At 41.8% G+C, this 18606-nt stretch overlaps 1 protein-coding gene across 12 annotated transcripts in view; it reads left to right on the top strand.

The window, feature by feature from the left end:
* Positions 1 to 18606, top strand: part of akt3a (v-akt murine thymoma viral oncogene homolog 3a) — a 397520-nt gene that overhangs the window by 132784 nt on the left and 246130 nt on the right. The window contains exon 1 of one of the 12 annotated variants that reach the window (XM_048536509.2): positions 5717 to 5806. The exons of the other annotated variants lie outside the window; for them this stretch is intronic. The gene's annotated coding sequence lies outside the window, so the exon portion shown is untranslated. Of the gene's footprint in view, positions 1 to 5716; positions 5807 to 18606 lie in introns of those variants that run through there. 12 annotated transcript variants of the gene reach the window in all.

The following is an 18606-nucleotide window of genomic DNA, read 5'->3' as shown; positions in this document are numbered from 1 at the left end:
CCCATTGTGTAAATTGGGAGAGCATTTCCTATATCTATATTATGTGTGATTATGTTGGTACTTCCCAGCTTTTCCCCCACATATCTCTCCATGTGATTGTAATAACTCTTTCAGGTCATTTCGATTTTCCTCTGGAAGGGAATTCAATAATTTGAAAACTTCTTCATTATCCAATTTAATTTGAGGGATATCAAATTCAGGATCATCTGGATTTTGTTATTCACTCTGCATTGTAACAAGTACCACATTCTCGTTTTGTTTTCCTTCCCTATCAAAATACTGTTTGAGCATATTCATGTGACACAGAGATTCCTTTCTATTTGGCGTTTTTATCAAATAATTCACCACACTCAATTTCTTTTCGATTTGATGAGGCCCACCAAACTTTGCTTTTAAAGGTTGACCTACCACTGATTGTAATACTAACACTTCATCACATGCTGTGCTACTTTCAAATGTTGTCTAGCCAACTTACCCATTCTATTTAATCTTTCTCTAAAATTTGATCCATAATCCAATATGTGATCTCTGAACTCTGATGTACCAATTTTTTCTTAATCAATTTCAGTGGGTCGTGTTACCTCAGGTCCAAAAATGAATTCACATAGACTTAATGTGGTTGATTCATGAGGTGCATTCCTAATTACAAAAAGTACGAATGGAATTCCTTTATCCCAGTCTTCTGGATCTTCTTTACTATAATCCTCCAACATGATCTTTAAAATTCAATGCCACCATTCTACTGATCCTTGCGATTCTGGAGGGTACATAGTTGATTTAAATTGTTTTATTCCTAAGCTATCTGTAGCTTTCCTGAATAATTTTAATGAAAAACATTGGCCTTTGATATGATCATATTTCTATGGATAGTCTGTACCTAGTTTTAAAAAAAGAATTGAATAACTCTTCTACAATCTTTGAAGCGTGATATTGTCTAATGGGGTGGCCTCCAGAAACCTATTAGGCACACCCATTATGGTTAAGAAATGTTGATATCCACTTTTTTTTTATCAGTAGGGGTCCTGTGCAATCAATTAAGACTATCGTATAAGGTTCATCAAATTTGGGAATAGGTGTTAGGGGTGCTAGTTTTATCACTGCCTGAGATTTTCCTACTACTTGACGTGTGACATGTCTGGCAAGATTCAACCACATCTCTATGTAGTCTAGGCCAAAAAAGAATGTTTTTGTATTTTAACTTGAAGTTTCCTTACTCCCAAGTTATCTCCTGCTGGTAATTCATGTACTTCCTGCAGCACATTCTTTCTATAACCCACCAGTAATACAACTCGAACTTCTGCCCATTTTTTTTTTATCTGCCTGAATATGTAATGGTCTCCATTTCTTCATCAGGTCTTCATTTTTTAGGTAGTAACATTCTTGGATACGTTCAGATTCTTCTTCTGTGTCTGCTTTTTGATACAACTACTTTGGTTTCTCATATTTCTGTTGTAATTCAGCTAGCTTCTGAATCCTAGCATCCACTTTGTCCTCCATCTGATGTTTTCTCTCAACCATTTGATCAAGCATAGTTTTTGAACTTCAACTTAGTTATCTTTATTCTTTAATTTCTCCTTCTGTTTCACCCTATGGCCTTGTAACCTTGTTACCACATCGTTAAAGGAAATACCCCAGGGTAAGCTTCCTGTAACAATTCAGTTGCCTGAGTTTTGACTGGCTTTTCAACTACACTAGGCATCATTTCCACCTGCAATCAAGTTGTATCAGTCCTGAGGATGAACATTATCTCTAGAACAGAGAATTTCTCTTCTGTAGAGTCAAAGATTCACACAGCACAGAAACAGACGCCTTGGTCCAATCAGCCCATGTTGGCTGTAATCCCAAACTAAACTAGTCCCACCTCCCTACGCTTGGCTCATATCCCTCCAAATATTTCTTATTTGTGTACTTATCTAAATGTCTTTTAAACATTGTAACTGTACCCACATCTGCCACTTCCTCTGGAAGTTCATTCCACACATGAATTCTCTGAGTTTTTAAAAATAAATGCCCTTGTGTAGTTTTAAAATTTGTATCCAGTCACTTTAAATTATGATTCCTTGTTTTGAAATCCCCCACCCTAGTGAAAAGACACCTTCCATTCGCCATATCCATAGGCCTTGTGATTTTATTAAACTCTATAAGGTGACGCCTCAATCTCCTACACTCCAGTGAGAAAAGTCCCAGCCTATCCAACTTCTCCCAATAACACAAACCCTCCATTATTGGCAACATCCTGGTAAATCTTTACTGAACCCTTTCCAGCTTAATAATCTGTTTCCTATATTAGGGTGACCAGAACTGGACACAATACTCAAGAAAAGGCCTTTTGAACATCCTGTCCCAGCTTCTGTCCTCAAAGGGCTGAGCAATGAAGACAAGTATGTTAAATGCCTTTTTAACCACAATATGTATATGTGACACAAACTTTAAAGAATCATGTACCTGAACCTCTAGGTCTCTCTGTTCTACAACACAACCCAAAGCTGTATTTTTAATTGTATAAATCCTGCTCTTGTTTCTTTTACTAAAATGCAATACCTCATATTTATCCAAATTAAATTCTGTGTGTGACTTTTCAGCCCGTTGATCCAATTGATCAAGATCTCTTTGTAAGCTTAGATGACCTTCTTTGCTGTTCACTATACCACAATCCTTGGTGTCATCCATAAATTAAGCGTAAGACCGTAATTCAGACTGTTCCATTTCCTTTTCTCTCTTTCTTCTACCAGGGCTTTTCCTTTCTTTTTCCCTTGTCATCACCTCCACTTCAAGGTGCTTCGTTTGCATTTGAATTTTAGCAATGTCCAGTGATTCTGATTGTGTTTTAGACATTTGTAAGTGCTAAGCTTTTACTACACTTATCTCCCTTTTCCTCATAAATGCAGACAACTCGAATTTCAGCTTGCTTGCCAGTTCCAGAAGTTAGTCTTGCTTACTGTAAAACTTCCCTGGGTGACTTCTTCCACAGGAAGCTCGTAGCTACTGAAAGAGCCATTCTTACACAAGGCACACCCTGTCTAAACCAACCGAAAGCATCACATAAAACAATAACATCAACATTCAACACTCTGTTTTTTAGTCCAATAATTCTAAACCCAACCTGGAAATAGCGATTCTGTTCCTGACAAGAATCCCCAGGATAGGTTCCCCTCCAGTTTAGGTGCAACCCACTGCTCCTGTCCAGGTCAGCTCTGCCTCATAAGAGACTCCAATTATCCCAAAATCTAAATCCTGCCCTCTGCACCAGCTCCTCAGCCATACATTCATCTGCCCTATCCTCCTCCTTTCACTTTCAGTAGTTTGCAGCAACTGGAGAAATCCAGTGATTTTTACCACTCTTGAGGTCCTGCTTTTTAAGCTCGCGTCTAACTCCCTGTATTCACTCTGTAGGACCTCATCCTTTTTACTACCTATGTGGTTGACGCCAATGTGTGCCATTGCCTCCAGCTGCTTATGCACCCCCTTGAGAATTTGCTGCAACTGCTTTTGCGATGCTGTGATCCTATTTCAACTTTTGTCCCTTGATCCAGTCTTGTCCACTTAGATCAGGGATTCCCCTGATGCTTTACGCCAGTTTTGGAATTTCCAGTTTGCGGGCTCCAGCTGTCTCCTTGTTACCATTGATGTGCAATCATTTGATACGTCCATCCCCCACCAAGATGGTCTCAGGCCTTTCCACTTCTTCCTGGAACAAAAGCCTGAACCCCCCGGATCGTAGATGGTGGAAGTGTCGGAGGATGATGCGTTGTATCTGGAGGTTGGTGGTGTGGTATGTGAGGACTAGGGGGATTCTCTTAGGGAGGTTATTGCGGGGGCGGGGTGTGAGGGATGTGTTGCGGGAAATGCGGGAGTCACGGTCGAGGGCGTTCTTGACCACTGCGGGGGGAAGTTGCGGTCCTGGAAGAATGCGGACATCTGGCATGTGCGGAAGTGGAATGCCTCATCCTGGGAGCAGATGTGGCGGAGGCGAAGGAATTGGGAACGGGGATGGAATTTTGAGGGTGGTTGGGAGGAGGTGCAGTTTAGGTAGCTGTGGGAGTTGGTGGGCTTGAAATGGACATCAGTTTCTAGCTGGTTGCCTGAGATGGAGACAGAGAGGTCCAGGAAGGTGAGGGATGTGCTGGAGATGGCCCAGGTGAACTTGAGGTTGGGGTGGAAGGTGTTGGTGAAGTGGATGAACTGTTCGAGCTCCTCTTGAGAGCAAGAGGCGGTGCCAATACAGTCATCAATGTAACAGAGGAAGAGGTGGGGTTTGGGGGCCAGTGTAGGTGCGGAAGAGGGACTGTTCCACGTACCCTACAAAGAGGCAGGCATAGCTTGAGCCCATGTGGGTCCCCTTGGCCACCCCCTTTGTCTGTAGGAAGTGGGAGGAGTCAAAAGAGAAGTTGTTGAGCGTGAGGACGGGTTCGGCTAGGCGGATGAGGGTGTCGGTGGAGGGGGACTGATCAGGCCTTCAGGGCAGGAAGAAGCGGAGGGCCTTGAAGCCATCTGCATGAGGAATACAGGTGTATAGGGACTGGACGTTCATGGTGAAAATGAGGTGTTGGGGACCAGGGAATTGGAAGTTCTGGAGGAGATGGAGGGCGTGGGTGGTGTCACGGATGTAGGTGGGGAGTTCCTGGCCCAACGGGGAGAAAATGGAGTCCAGATAGGTGGAGATGAGTTCGGTGGGGCAAGAACAGGCGGACACAATGGGTCGACCAGGTCAGGCGGGTTTCTGGATTTTGTTAAGGAGATAGAAGCGGGCCATGCGGGGCCAGGGAACAATAAGGTTACTGGTGTCGAATTCATGTGATTTCTGACCTTACACAAACGATTGTTAGCCACTACCAGTCCCCATTCATAGTGATTCATTCTCCGAGGCAGATCGTTATCCACTACTTCATCTGCCCAGTTGTTCTTTTCTCTCTTTGGGCTCTGTCCCTACCTATTGTTTACTTCCCCACCCTATCTTTGTTACATAAACTGACATTTGCCCAGCTACCAACAATTCTGAGGAAGGGTCGCTGGACCCGAAATGTTAACTACGATTTCTCTCTCAGATGCTGTCAGACCTGCTGAGCTTTTCCAGCAATTTCTGTTTTCTCTTACCTTGCGCTTGTCTTGTTGCGGCTCACCCTCCTCGGCAAAGCCTGACATTCACTTGGACCCACACTTAGACCTGCTTACTGGCAAAACTTTGGCCACAAAGCAGCCCCTCTCAAAACTGTTTTTGGGAACATGCAGATTTTACTAGGCGTTTGTACCTAACTTTAGCACAATTAACCAACTTGTTAGAAAAACAGACAAAGAACGCACGGTCAGCGAATGCCAGGCAGCCTTTGAAAAGCTGAAAGCAGTCTTAACAAATTAAGCTGTGTCGACTGCATCTAATTTTATGAAGCCATTTAAACTTGCAGCAGATGCTGGTAATTTGGGGGTTGGAGCATTTCTCTTACAGGATGATAAAGTTGGAATGGAGAACCCAGTGGCTTAATTTTTGAAGCAATTGAAACAACAACAGAAAAGATTTTGGACAATGGAGAAGGAAGCATTGGCAACTCTTCAACACTTAAAAGTTTACATTCAGCATGGCTTTTACTGTTCATAATCCAGTAACATTTATTGAGAAATGTAAGACTAAAATTCCTTGACTATTTTGCAGGCAGATACTGCAACTTTTTAATGTACTTAATGTAAAACCTTCTACGAAAGAGCACATAATTGCCAATGCTTTACCCAAATGTAAGCTGTTCAAAATTTGAGAATGTAACCAAGGACTTTGACTAGTGATTAAGAATCTGGTGGGAAGAAGAATGAACTGGTGAGAATTTTGTTTTGTTGTCATTTAAGTGCGACTGACTTTGTCATGGAATGAATCGTTGAAATGGTGTTTCATGTTCTGAGGGTGGATGCACCCTTGTGGTTTCACTTTTTCAAAACCAGTTTTGACCTAAACTGAGACTTGAAAATGATCTTTGGACTGACAGCTTTGATATTTTCTTTAAACAAAAAAAACTTATTTGTTTCTTGGACCTGACTTGGAAGCTGATTGTGGGTTGGTTCTTGAACAAAGAACACTAGGTGTTTTGGCTGTGAAGATGTATCATATTCAAGTGTTAGTGTTATTCTGATGTTAATGGGCCATCACATAGATGCCAGTGCTAACCAGTCTAACAAAGAGAATTTCAAAAAAAAACAGGAACCAAAGTTTGAACTTTTTTTTGTCAGAAAGGTTGTGGCTCAGAAAGCTACAGGATGGACATTGGGGTGTGCTCTGGTTTTCCTCCCATTGTAAACTCAATGAAAGTTCAGGGAATAGAATCCCAGTTACAAGAATTAAGTGACTATTGCCTCAGAAGTTACTGGAAGGTATTTCAATTGATTGGTGTCTCCAGGAATCAGGTTATTTACAATCTCGTGTGCCTGTGATACTTCGAATCACAGAGACACTACATAAGTGAACTGGCCACTTCATCTCTTATTTTAATTTATCCCTTTACTGTATATGTTTGTGAGAGTGGAGTCTTGAGTCAAAGAACATTGGGGTTTAATCCTAGACAGTAAAGCTAATGTTTTAGTAATAAATTGTTATTTTGTTTGTTTAAGCTATAAACTTAGTGTTTGGTACTGGTTATTCAGAAAGTCTGGGTAGGATCCATTGGGGCAGTTTTGATGGTCATTGCTTTAATTTTAATTGTATTTTGAATACAGTAGTGAGGCTGCTTTGATAATAGGGTGTACAGACACCAAGTAGATTGCAGCTGTTCAAGAATGAAACACAGTAAATGTTTAAAGACAAGTAATTTGTGATTAATGCCTCTTTGCAGATTGCTATTAACTATATAAGCAGAAGAGAGGAACTGCTCCTGGCAGCTGTGCTAGACAGTCAGATATCCAAAAGCCTTGCTGTTTTGCCAGAGGTCGAAGTAAAAGTTGAGAGTTTCATGGAATTCTATGATTGTTAATTAGTGTCTTTGAATCTTTTATCTCAAAGATGATTCTTTCCTTTTAGGCATTGTGTGAAACTCCAAAGTTTCTGTTAAACATGTCTGCTGATGGTTCATTTTAGTTTGTTACTGTTTCCAATAACAGCCTGCATGAGAACACAAATTCCAAAACGTGCCAAATGCAGCAGCTCTGGCAGTTAATACATAGGCTTGTTAGGAATCCTAGAGTGAGTCATCCATTCACCTGAAAGGTCAGCAGTTTATGACTTGGTAACAGGCTGGGATGCCCAATAATGGCATGGAACAGAGCTAGATATGACATTGTAGTTGTGAGTCTTGAAGCACAGCAGTGAGATTGATGCTTGACCATATCCAGCATGGTAGTGGGCAGATGCAGGATTTCTGAAGGAAATGGGAGTTATTCACATTGATGGTTTAACTGTGGAGAGAGGCAGCTGGGAAACTCAAGTGCTTTGGAAGCAATTGCGCTGTTTGGAAACAAAGCAAGTGGGATCTCCAGTAGCAAGAAGCAGTAGGGTAGAGATTGGGATATAAAGGAAGCAAAACTGAACTTCTGCCAACTTTATGAAATACTTGTGGGCCTAAAGAATCTGTCATCAAGTCAAATATATTCCAGGCTTCAATCTATCTTATAAATGGCAGTAGGGAATAACATGTGTTGTTATGTGACAAATTTATAATAGAAATTAACTGTTAATATTTCATGTCTTTTGTTCCATTTATAACACCTCCTAGCATGATTAGTATTGCAAATAAATGCCAACATTTTTATGTAGTACTGTACTTCATATTAGACACTGGGCAAATTAAGTAGATTTTTCAGTGCATTTGATACAGTATCATGACCAACTGGTGTTTTTTTTGGTGCGGTAGATGTTCTTAATTGCTCCTTTTCTTTCGCATTATATCTGGACAAGAAAATGCATTTTATAATTTTTTGTTACCTTAAAGCATGTTATTTCAGGATGACCCTCTCAATTTGCAAAAGCCTTAGACAGTGCCATGCTTTCTTAAACTTTGCAAGAATTTATTCGTGTTCTTCTCACATAATGACAAAGAAGTGCACTTGTTAAGGTATTTGGAGACGAGATGCTGGCAATATGATATCTTTGTTTTGTATGAACAGTATTCCACAAAAAGGATGCCCTTGTATATTATCAGTGTGAACATTGGAGTTTGAGTTTTCAATGTGCCTCTGCATAATTTAATTAGAAAGTATTCTTTGACATTGCTGCTTACATAAGAGGCTATTTTACTGAAATGTTCAGAGTTCCAATCTATACATTACTAAGAATAAAATTTAACATTTACAGAATTTTTGTGGTTTGCTATTTCTGAACCTGAATTTAGAATAACAGTTTTATGATGAATTCTCTGATATTTTATCTTGGTTATTAAAAAAAAAGAAAATCTGTGTTTCGTTTGTGTTTGTGAATCTATTGAACAGATGATTAATTTCCTGCCCTCTTTTTAAAATCAGTTCACTGGCCAAATAAAAATGTATTTCTATCCATTGTGGTAGTAGCCAGTCAGAGCAAGTCCAACCATTTTTATGATATGATTTGTTAAAAAGGGAAAAGGTTGGTATAAATAATTACATTTTCTATGAGCAGCTGGTATCATTACCAGACAAAAGCAAGTGGAAACTGAGCTTGACCTCAACTAAAATATGAATATTACTGTGAACAATGAACAGTCACTCCAATAAGTTGTCTTAATAGATTGTCAAGTTCTCTTATGCAAAAGATTCAGGTTGTATAGCATAATGGAAGGATGAGGCAAGGCTAAGTCTTCATATAGCTGAGTAACATTAGTTAACAGACCTGGTTTGATTTGCTCCTTAGTTGCCTTGTTTATATTCAACCAAAATAATAGATTTGAAATAATTGCAAAAAATTTCTACATTTGCTGTTTGCAATTAACATTTTCCTATATGTGAACCACAATGCCTTTTTGTCCATTTATGGACTACATGCTGAATTGACGTACTGGCATCACTGATACAAGATTTGAAATATAGGGAAAATTGATGTAAAGACAGATAATTAATTTGTAATGATCTATACAGTTGTTAGAACTGAGTATGAATCTCCCCCTACAGATCCACCCTGCATTTATATAGGATTCTCAAAGTAAGAAGTGGTCCCAAAGTGCTTCACAGGAGTATTAAATTATATGTGACTAAACTATGTAAATGATGAGACCAGAAAAGATTTGTTTTAAGGAGTGTGGAAAGAGAAGAGGTAACTGTAAAGTTCATGTTAGATTATTTTTATCTTTGAATCCAAGGATGGGAGATGCAGAGAAGAAAGTGAAGTTAAAGTAGAAGTTCAGTCCTCCTATTGGTTGCCAGAGCAGATTTGAAGGACTATCTGGTCCATTCCTATTTCTTGTATCCTCAGGAAGGGAATTCCTGAACTTGGGGCATAGGCAACTGAAGACACAACTGACAATAGTGAACCAATCAAAATTGAGAATCTGCAAGATGCTACTTAGGGGAATGTTGTGACGTGTGAATCCGTGAAGAAATTTGAAAGCAAATAAAAAATTAAATTATGTACAGCTGTTTTGTAAGAACATAGGAGATTGAAGCAGTAATATGACATTTAGTCCCTTCACCTGCTCAGCCATTCAATTTAAGATCATAGCTGCCCTAATTGTGCCTTTAATTCTGTTTATCTACCCTCAGCCTCTAAAATAACACCTGTTGTAGAGCAAAATATTTCTTGAGCTCAGCTATGAATATTTTGAATGATCCAACTTCCACTTCTCTCTGATATAAGGATCACCAGTCTTTGGAATTCTCCATAAGGAATTCCTCTAAGTGTAAACCCCTCATGAAACTGTGTTCTCTCATTCCAGAACCCCCATCAGGACAAACACCTTGGCATCTACCCTGTCAAGACTCCTCAGAATCCTTTGTTACAATTAGACCAATATTCAGTCTTCTAAACTCCAATGACTGTAAGCCCAATATGCTCAAACTTTCTTCATAAAACTGCCCCTGCATTCCCTGAAATCAAGTCCGTTAAACTCTGTGAGCTCTCACCAATGCGAGATGTGGGCACTCAAGTCCTTGTGCAATTGCAGTAATACTTTTCTATTGATATATTCCAATTCCCTTGCAATAAAATTCCCTTTGTCCTCCCACACTGTTGCTGCTTGTTAACTTTGAGTTTCAGGCCTGAGGCCGTCCAGCACACTCTGTACTGCAATATGCAGCAACCTCCTTGTATTTAGATAATTTGCTATTTCAACTTTCCCATACCGTGGACACTATTGTGCATTGACTTAATTAATTTCACCACTTTGTTTTGAATTCTGTGACCCTACGTAAGAAACCTATATTTCCCATTCAACTTGCAAATATCTTCTGAACTGTCTGTCTGAACCCCAGGGTTCCTTCTCAATCACAATAAGAATTTTACCACACACCTCTTTCACATTATCTGTTCAGTCTGTCTTTCTCTATTACCTCTACCCACTTTGACCCTGTCACCTCTGAATCACACCTGCGTATTCCTTGCTGAGCTTCGTTCTCTTGATCACCTTTCCATTTAGAGCACTTCCCTTGCTGTCACCGTGATGGTGGTCCATTAGGGGATCTGACAACCTCATAGGGTCATAGAGTGGTACAGAATGGAAACAGACCCTTTGATCCAACATGTCCATTCCAACCAGATATCCTAAATTAATCTAATCCCATTTGCCAGCATTTGGCCCATATCCCTCCAAACCCATCCCACTCATATACCTATCCAGATGCCTTTTAAATGTTCTAATTGTACCAGCCTCCTCCACTTCCTCTGGCAGCTCATTCTATGCACTACCATCTATGTGAAAAATTTGCTACTTAAGGACCTTTTAAATCTTTACCCTCCCACCTTAAAATATACCCTTGAGCCCGCCCCTATCTCGGAGGAAAGACCTTGCCTATTCACCCTATCCATCCCCTTCATGATTTTATTAACTTTTATAAGGTCACCCTTCTGCCTGTAGTGCTCTAGCAAAAATAGCTCCAGCCTATTCAACCTCTCCATACAGCTCAAATCCTCCAACTCTGGCAACATCCTTGTAAAATTTTTCTGAACCGTTTCAAGTTTCACTACATCCTTTCTATTTCAGTGAGACCAGAATTGAATGCAGTATTCTACAAGTGGCCCAACCAATGTGCTGTATAGCTGCAACATGATCTCCCAACTCCTACACTCAACGAACTGACCAATAAAGGCAAGCATACTAAATGCCTTATTCACTATCCTGTCTACTTACGACCCCACTTTCAGGAACTGTGAACCTGCACACCAAAGTTTCTTTGTTCAGCATCACTCTCCAGGACCTTACAATTAAATGTACATGTCCTGCCCTGAGTTGCATTTCAAAATTGCTGCACTTCATATTTATCTAAATTAAACTCTATCTGCCACTCCTTGGCCGAGCTAGTCAAGATTCCACTGTACTGTGAGGTAACCTCATTCGCTGTCCACTATGTCACCAAATTTGATGCCATCTGCAGACTTACTAACAGTGCCTCCTATATTCAAATCCAAATCATTCACATAAATGACAAAAAGCAGTGGACCCAGCACCGATCCTTGTGGCACACTGCTGATCACAGGCTTACAGTCTGAAAAGCATCCTTCCACTAACTTTGAGCTAGTTCTGTATTCAAATGGCTAGTTTTCCCTGTAATCTATGTGATCTAACCATTCTACCATGCAGAACTTTGTTAAACGCCTTATTGAAGTCCATATAGAACATCCAAAACTTTTCTTCCTTCGATCCTGTTTTACTTCTTCATGAAACTCAATCAAGTTCGTGAGACACGATTGCCCATGCACAAAGCCACATTGACGATCCTTAATCAGTCCTTGCCTTTCTAAATACATGTTAACCCTGTCCCTCAGGATCCCCTCCAACACATAGTCCACCACTGATGTCAGGCTCACCAGTCTATTGCTCTCTGTTTTTTTTCCTTACCACCTTTCTTCAGCTTCCCACAAAGTTCTAGTCCTTGGATTTATCTACCTTTATGTGTTTTAAGATATCCAGCACCACCACCTCTGTAGTATCGACATTTTTCAACGTGTAGCCATTTATTTTCCCAACTTCTCTGGCTTCCATATCCTTCTCTACAGAAGACCGTTGATGCAAAATGCTTGTTTAATATCTTCCCCATTACCTGCTGTTCCATACATGGGTGGCCTTGCTGATCTTTAAGGGGCCCTATTCACTCTCTAGTTGTTCTTCTGCCCTTAATATATTTGTAGAATCCCTTGGAATCTCCTTAACCCCATTTGCCGAAGCTATCTCATGTCCTGTTTTTGCTCTCCTGATTTCACTCTTAAGTATACTCCAACTGCCTTTATACTCTTGTAGGGATTCACTCGAAACTTGCTGTCTATACCTGACATATGCTTCCTTCATTTTCTTGATCTTCCCTAGATCTAAGAGCCTTGTCCTTCACCCTAATAGGAACATACTGTGTCCTGACTCAGTTTTGAAGTCTTCCCACTTTTCAGCCATCACTTTACCTGCAAATATCCGCCCCCATCAATGCCTGAATGTTCTTGTCTAACACTGTCAAAATTGGCCAAGCTCCAATTTAGAACTTTAACTTTTAGATACAGTCTCTCTTTTTCCACCACTATTTAACAACTAATAGAATTGTGATCACTGACCCCAAAGTTCCCCTGCACTGGTACCTCAGTCACCTGCCCTGTCTTATTTCCCAAGATTAAGATTTGCTCCTTCTCTGGTAGGTACATCCACATACTGCCTCAGAAAGTTTTCTTGTACACCATAAACAAATTCCTCTTCATCCAAGCCATTAACACTATGATAGTCAAAGCCTATATCTGGAAAGTTAAAATCCCCTATCATTACCCACACCGTTATCCTTTCAGATAACTGAGATCTCCTTACAAAAATGCTTCTCCATTTCCTGCTGACTATTGAGTGCAATCGCAATAAGGTGATTTTCCTTTCTTATTTCTCAGTTCTACCCAAATAAACTTCTCTGGACATACTCCCAGAAGTATCCTTCCGAAGTACGGCCGTAATGTTATCTGTAATCAAAAAAGCCACTCCCCTCCTCTCTTGCCCCTCTTTCTATTCTCCTGGAACATTAAGCTGCCAACCTTGTCCATCCCTGACCTACGTCACTGAAATTATCATGATATTCCTTATTCCTATCAGTGTTCCCAACCATGCCCTGAATTTGTGTGTGCTACCTGTTAGGCCTCCTGCATTAAAATAAATGCAATTTAGTTTATCAGTTCTGCCTCATCCTCTGCTTTGTATCTCCCTACATTTAATATTTGACTTGCTACTTTTCCCAACTGAACCAGTCTCAGAGTGATCTCTTTTCTCACTGTCTAGCTGCACCCCCACCCCACCTAGCCTCCGGTTTATACCCTACTGAGCAACTCTAGCAAATCTCCCCGTCAGCATATTAGTCCCCTTCCAATTCAGTTACAACCAGTTAGGGATAGAAATGGCAAGATTAGGGAATCGTGGATAAGAGGTGAAATTGTGAGACCAGCTAAGAGGAAAGAGGAAGCATACATAAGGTCTAGGCGACTGAAGACAGACAAAACTTTGGAAGAATATCGGGAATGTAGGGCGAGTCTGAAACGAGGAATTAAGAGGGGACATGAGATATTACTGGTAAATATGGTTAAGGAAAATCCCAAAGCCTTTTATTCATATATAAAGAGCAAGAGGGTAACTAGAGAAAGGATTGGCCCACTTAAGGACAAAGAAGGAAAGTTATGCGTTGAGTCAGAGAAAATGGGTGACATTCTTAACGAGTACTTTGCATCGGTATTCACCAAGGAGAGGGACATGCCAGATGTTGAGGTTAGAGATAGATGTTTCTTTACTCTAGGTCAAGTCGACATAAGGAGGGAGGAAGTGTTGGGTATCCTAAAGACATTAAGGTGGACAAGTCCCCAGGTCTGGATGGGATCTATCCTAGGTTATTGAGGGAAGTGAAAGAGGAAATAGCTGGGGCCTTAACAGATATCTTCGCAGCATCCTTAGACACGGGTGAGGCCCCGGAGGACTGGAGAATTTCTAATGTTGTCCCCTTGTTTAAGAAGGGTAGCAAGGATAATCCAGGTAATTGTCGACCGGTGAGCCTGATGTCAGTGGTAAGGAAGCTGCTGGAGAAGGTACTGAGGGACAGGATCTATTCCCATTTGGAAGAAAATGGGCTTATCAGTGATAGGGAACATGGTTTTGTGCAGGGAAGGTCATGTCTTACCAACTTAATAGAATTCTTTGAGGACGTGACAAAGTTGATTGATGAGGGAAAGGCTGTAGATGTCATATACATGGACTTCAGTAAGGCGTTTGATAAGGTTCCCCATGGCAGGCTGATGGAGAAAGTGAAGTCACATGGGGTCCAGGCTGTGCTAGCTAGATGGATTAAAAAAACTGGCTAGGCAACAGGAGATAGAGAGTAGTAGTGGAAGGGAGTTTCTCAAATTGGAGACCCATGATCAGTGGTGTTCCACAGGGATCTGTGGTGGGACTGCAGTTGTTTGTGATATACGTAAATGATTTGGAGGAAGGTGTAGGTGGTCTGCTTAGCAAGTTTGCAGATGACAGTAAGATTGGTAGAGTAGCAGATAGTGAAGGGGACTGTCCGAGATTACGGCAGAATATAGATAGATTGGAGAGTTGGGCAAATAAATGGCAGATGGAATTCAATCCGGGCAAATGCGAGGTGATGCATTTTGGAAGATCTAATTCAAGGGCAAACTATACTGCAAATGGAAAAGTCCTAGGGAAAATTGATGCCCAGAGAGATCTGGGTGTTCAGGTCCACTGTTCCCTGAAGGTGGCAATGTAGTTCAATAGGGTGGTCAAGAAGGCATACAGCATGCTTTCCTTCATTGGGCGGGGTATTGAGTACAAGAGTTGGCAGGTCATGTTACAGTTGTATAAGACTTTGGTTCGGCCACGTTTAGAGTACTGCGTACAGTTCTGGTCGCCACATTACCAAAAGGATGTGGATGCTTTGGAGGGGCTGCAGAGGAAATTCACCAGGATGTTGCCTGGTATGGAGGGTGCTAGCTATGAAGAGAGGTTGAGTAGATTAGGATTATTTACATTAGAAAGACAGAGATTGAGGGGGTACCTGATTGAGGTCTACAAAATCATGAGGGGTGGATAGCAAAAGAAGCTTTTTCCCAGAGTGGGGGACTCAATTACTAGGGGTCATGAGTTCAAAGTGAAAGGAGGAAAGTTTAAGGGAGATATGCGTGGAAAGTTCTTTACGCAGAGGGTGGTGGGTGTCTGGAACACGTTGCCAGCGGAGGTGGTAGATGCAGACACAATAGTGTTTTTTAAGATGTACCTGGACAGGTACATGGATGGGCAGGGAGCAAATGGACACAGACCCTTAGAAAATAGATGATAGGTTTAGACAGAGGATCTGGATTGGCGCAGGCTGGGAGGGCCGAAGGGCCTGTTCCTGTGCTGTAATTTTCTCTGTTCATTCTTACACAAGTCACTTCTACCCCAGAGGCGATTCAAGTGATCCAAAGGCGTGAATCCTTCCCCTGCATGAGCATGAGCTATTCCTACTATCATGTGAAAGACAGCAGTCTCTTCAGTCCAGCATGTTCGCTGACCCAGACCCTAATGTTTCATAGTACACTCTCAGGAGAGCCTGTTGCTACGCACTGGCCTGGAAATTTTTGTTCACTCACAGGAAATAGGCCTCATTGATGGGCCAACATTTTATTGCTGATCTTCAGTTGACTTTGAGAAGTAGTGGTGACTTACTGCCTTGAACCACTTTTGTCCATTTGGTGCAGGTACATCTGACACTGAAGGAACAACAATGTATTTCCAAGTCTGGATGTTGAGTGGCTTGGAGGAGAATTTGCAGGCCATGGTAATCCCATGTATATACTCCTGTTGAGTTTCACAAAAGTAGTGGCCCTGGGGCAGGTACTGTCACTGGAGACCTTGTGAATTACTTGTATATCTTGTAGCTGGTGCACACTGCTCTACTGAGTGTTGACTGTTGAGACACTGAATATTTGTACATGTGGTGCTGATCAATGGGAATGTCCCATTCCTTACGTTTTCTCCACTCCTGCTGGTGCTACTGTTGCAGCTCACCTCTGGCGCATACAGGCCTAACCTGGAACCAGTGACTCCAGATTGCACAGCTCTCTGCTTCTCCAACAAGCATGTGTCCCCACATGTGCTGCTGTTAGGGTTACTAACTTGCCAATCAGTGGCAAATGGCGGGAAGAAATCATGTCCCATTGGAGGAATGGAGGACAGCCCCTTCCAAACCTACAACCACTTCCATCCAAAAGGAAAAGGGCAGCAGATACAAGGGAACCCAACCACCTTCAAGAACCCCCCCTGAACTACTCACCATCCAGACTTTGAAATACATTGCTAATCCTTCACTTCACGGTGTTAGAACCCTGGAATTCTGTCCCTAATGGCATTGTGGGTAAACTCACAGCAGGTGGACTGCAGCAGCTCAAGAAGGCAGCTCACCACCACGATCTCAAGGGCAACTAGGGATGGGCAATAATTGCTGGCCAGCCAGTGATGCCCATGTCCCACAGAGGAAATTTTAAAAAAAATTTGCAGCACCTCCCAGTTCTACTTCCTTTGTTTGGAACACTGGTGGTGGGTTGGCTGGGACTGTTTGGTTTAGTTTAGGCTTGTCTAACAGGCAGCCCACAGCCCATCAATCAGAAATGTTAACTACTGAGCAGCTTCTTTAGCTGAAGTGAGAGTTTTGAAGTTGGAATTGAAGATGGAAAGGGATAGGTGTATACCACTGGGCCAGAGTTATAGCTGGGGGAAAGGCAAGTACGATGAGATTAGGCAAGATTTAGGGAGCATAGAATGGGGAAGGGAACTGCAGGGGATGGGCACATTAGAAATGTGGAGCTTATTCAAGGAAAAGCTCCTGTGTGTCCTAGATAAATATATATCTGTCAGGCAGGGAGGAAGCTGTAGAGTGCAGGAGCCGTGGTTTACGAAGGAAGTGGAATCTCTGGTCAAGAGGACGAAGAAGGCTTATGTTAGGATGAGATGTGAAGGCTCAGTTAGGGCACTTGAGGGCTATGAGGTAGCCAGGAAAGACCTAAAGAGAGAGCTCAGAAGAGCCAGGAGGAGACATGAGAAGTTGTTGGCGGATAGGATCAGGGTAAACCCTAAGGCTTCTATAGGTATTTAAGGAATAAAAGAATGACAAAAGTAAGATTAGGCCCAATCAAGGATAGTAGTGGTAAGTTGTATGTGGAGTCAGATGAGATAGGGGAAGCGCTAAATGAATATTTTTCAACAGTATTCACTCTAGAAAATGACAATGTTGTCGAGGAGAATACTGAGATACAGGCTACTAGACTAGGTGGGATTGAGGTTCAGAAGGAGGAGGTATTAGAAATCCTTCAGAAGGTGAAGATAGATAAGTCCCCTGGGCCGGATGGGATTTATCCTCGGATCCTCTGGGAAGCCAGGGAGGAGATTGCCGAGCCTTTGGCATTGATCTTTAACTCGTCATTGTCTACAGGAATAGTGCCAGATGACTGGAGTATAGCAAATGTGGTTCCCCTGTTCAAGAAGGGGAGTAGAGACAACCCTGGTAATTATAGACCAGTGAGCCTTACCTCAGTTGTTGGTAAAGTGTTGGAAAAGGTTATAAGGGATAGGATTTATAATCATCTAGAAAAGAATAAATTGATTAGGGATAGTCAGCACGGTTTTGTGAAGGGAACGTCGTGCCTCACAAACCTTATTGAGTTCTTTGAGAAGGTGACCAAACAGGTAGATGAGAGTAAACCGGTTGATGTGGTGTATATGGATTTCAGCAAGGCGTTCGATAAGGTTCCCCACAATAGGATATTGTACAAAATGCGGAGGAATGGGATTGTGGGAGATATAGCAGTTTGGATCGGAAATTGGCTTGCTGAAAGAAGACAGAGGGTGGTAGTTGATGGGAAATGTTCATCCTGGAGAGCTGTTACTAGTGGTGGTGGGTTGGATGAGACTGTTTGGTTTAGTTTAGGCTTGTCTAACAGGCAGCCCACAGTCCACTGCTGTTTGTCATTTTTATAAATGACCTGGATGAGGGCATAGAAGGATGGGTTAGTAAATTTGCAGACGACACTAAGGTTGGTGGAGTTGTGGATAGTGACGAATGATGCTGTAGGTTGCAGAGAGACATAGATAAGCTGCAAAGTTGGGCTGAGAGGTGGCAAATGGAGTTTAATGCAGACAAGTGTGAGGTGATGTACTTTGGTAGGAGTAACCGGAAGACAAAGTACAGGGCTAATGGTAAGATTCTTAGCAGTGTAGATGAGCAGAGAGATCTCGGTGTCCATGTACACAGATTCTTGAAAGTTGCCACCAAGGTTGACAGGGCTGTTAAGAAGGCATGCAGTGTTTTAGCTTTTATTAATAGAGGGATCGTGTTCCGGAACCAAGAGGTTATGGTGAAGCTGTACAAAACTCTGGTGTGGCCGCACTTGGAGTATTGTGTACAGTTCTGGTCACTGCATTATAAGAAGGATGTGGAAGCTTTGGAAAGGGTGCAGAGGAGATTTACTAGGATGTTGCCCGGTATGGAGGGATGGTCTTACGAGGAAAGGCTGAGGGACTCGAGGCT

Source organism: Stegostoma tigrinum, chromosome 9 (assembly GCF_030684315.1).
Source record: "Stegostoma tigrinum isolate sSteTig4 chromosome 9, sSteTig4.hap1, whole genome shotgun sequence".
Lineage (NCBI taxonomy): Eukaryota > Metazoa > Chordata > Chondrichthyes > Orectolobiformes > Stegostomatidae > Stegostoma > Stegostoma tigrinum.
This window is presented reverse-complemented; position numbering and strand designations above follow the sequence as displayed.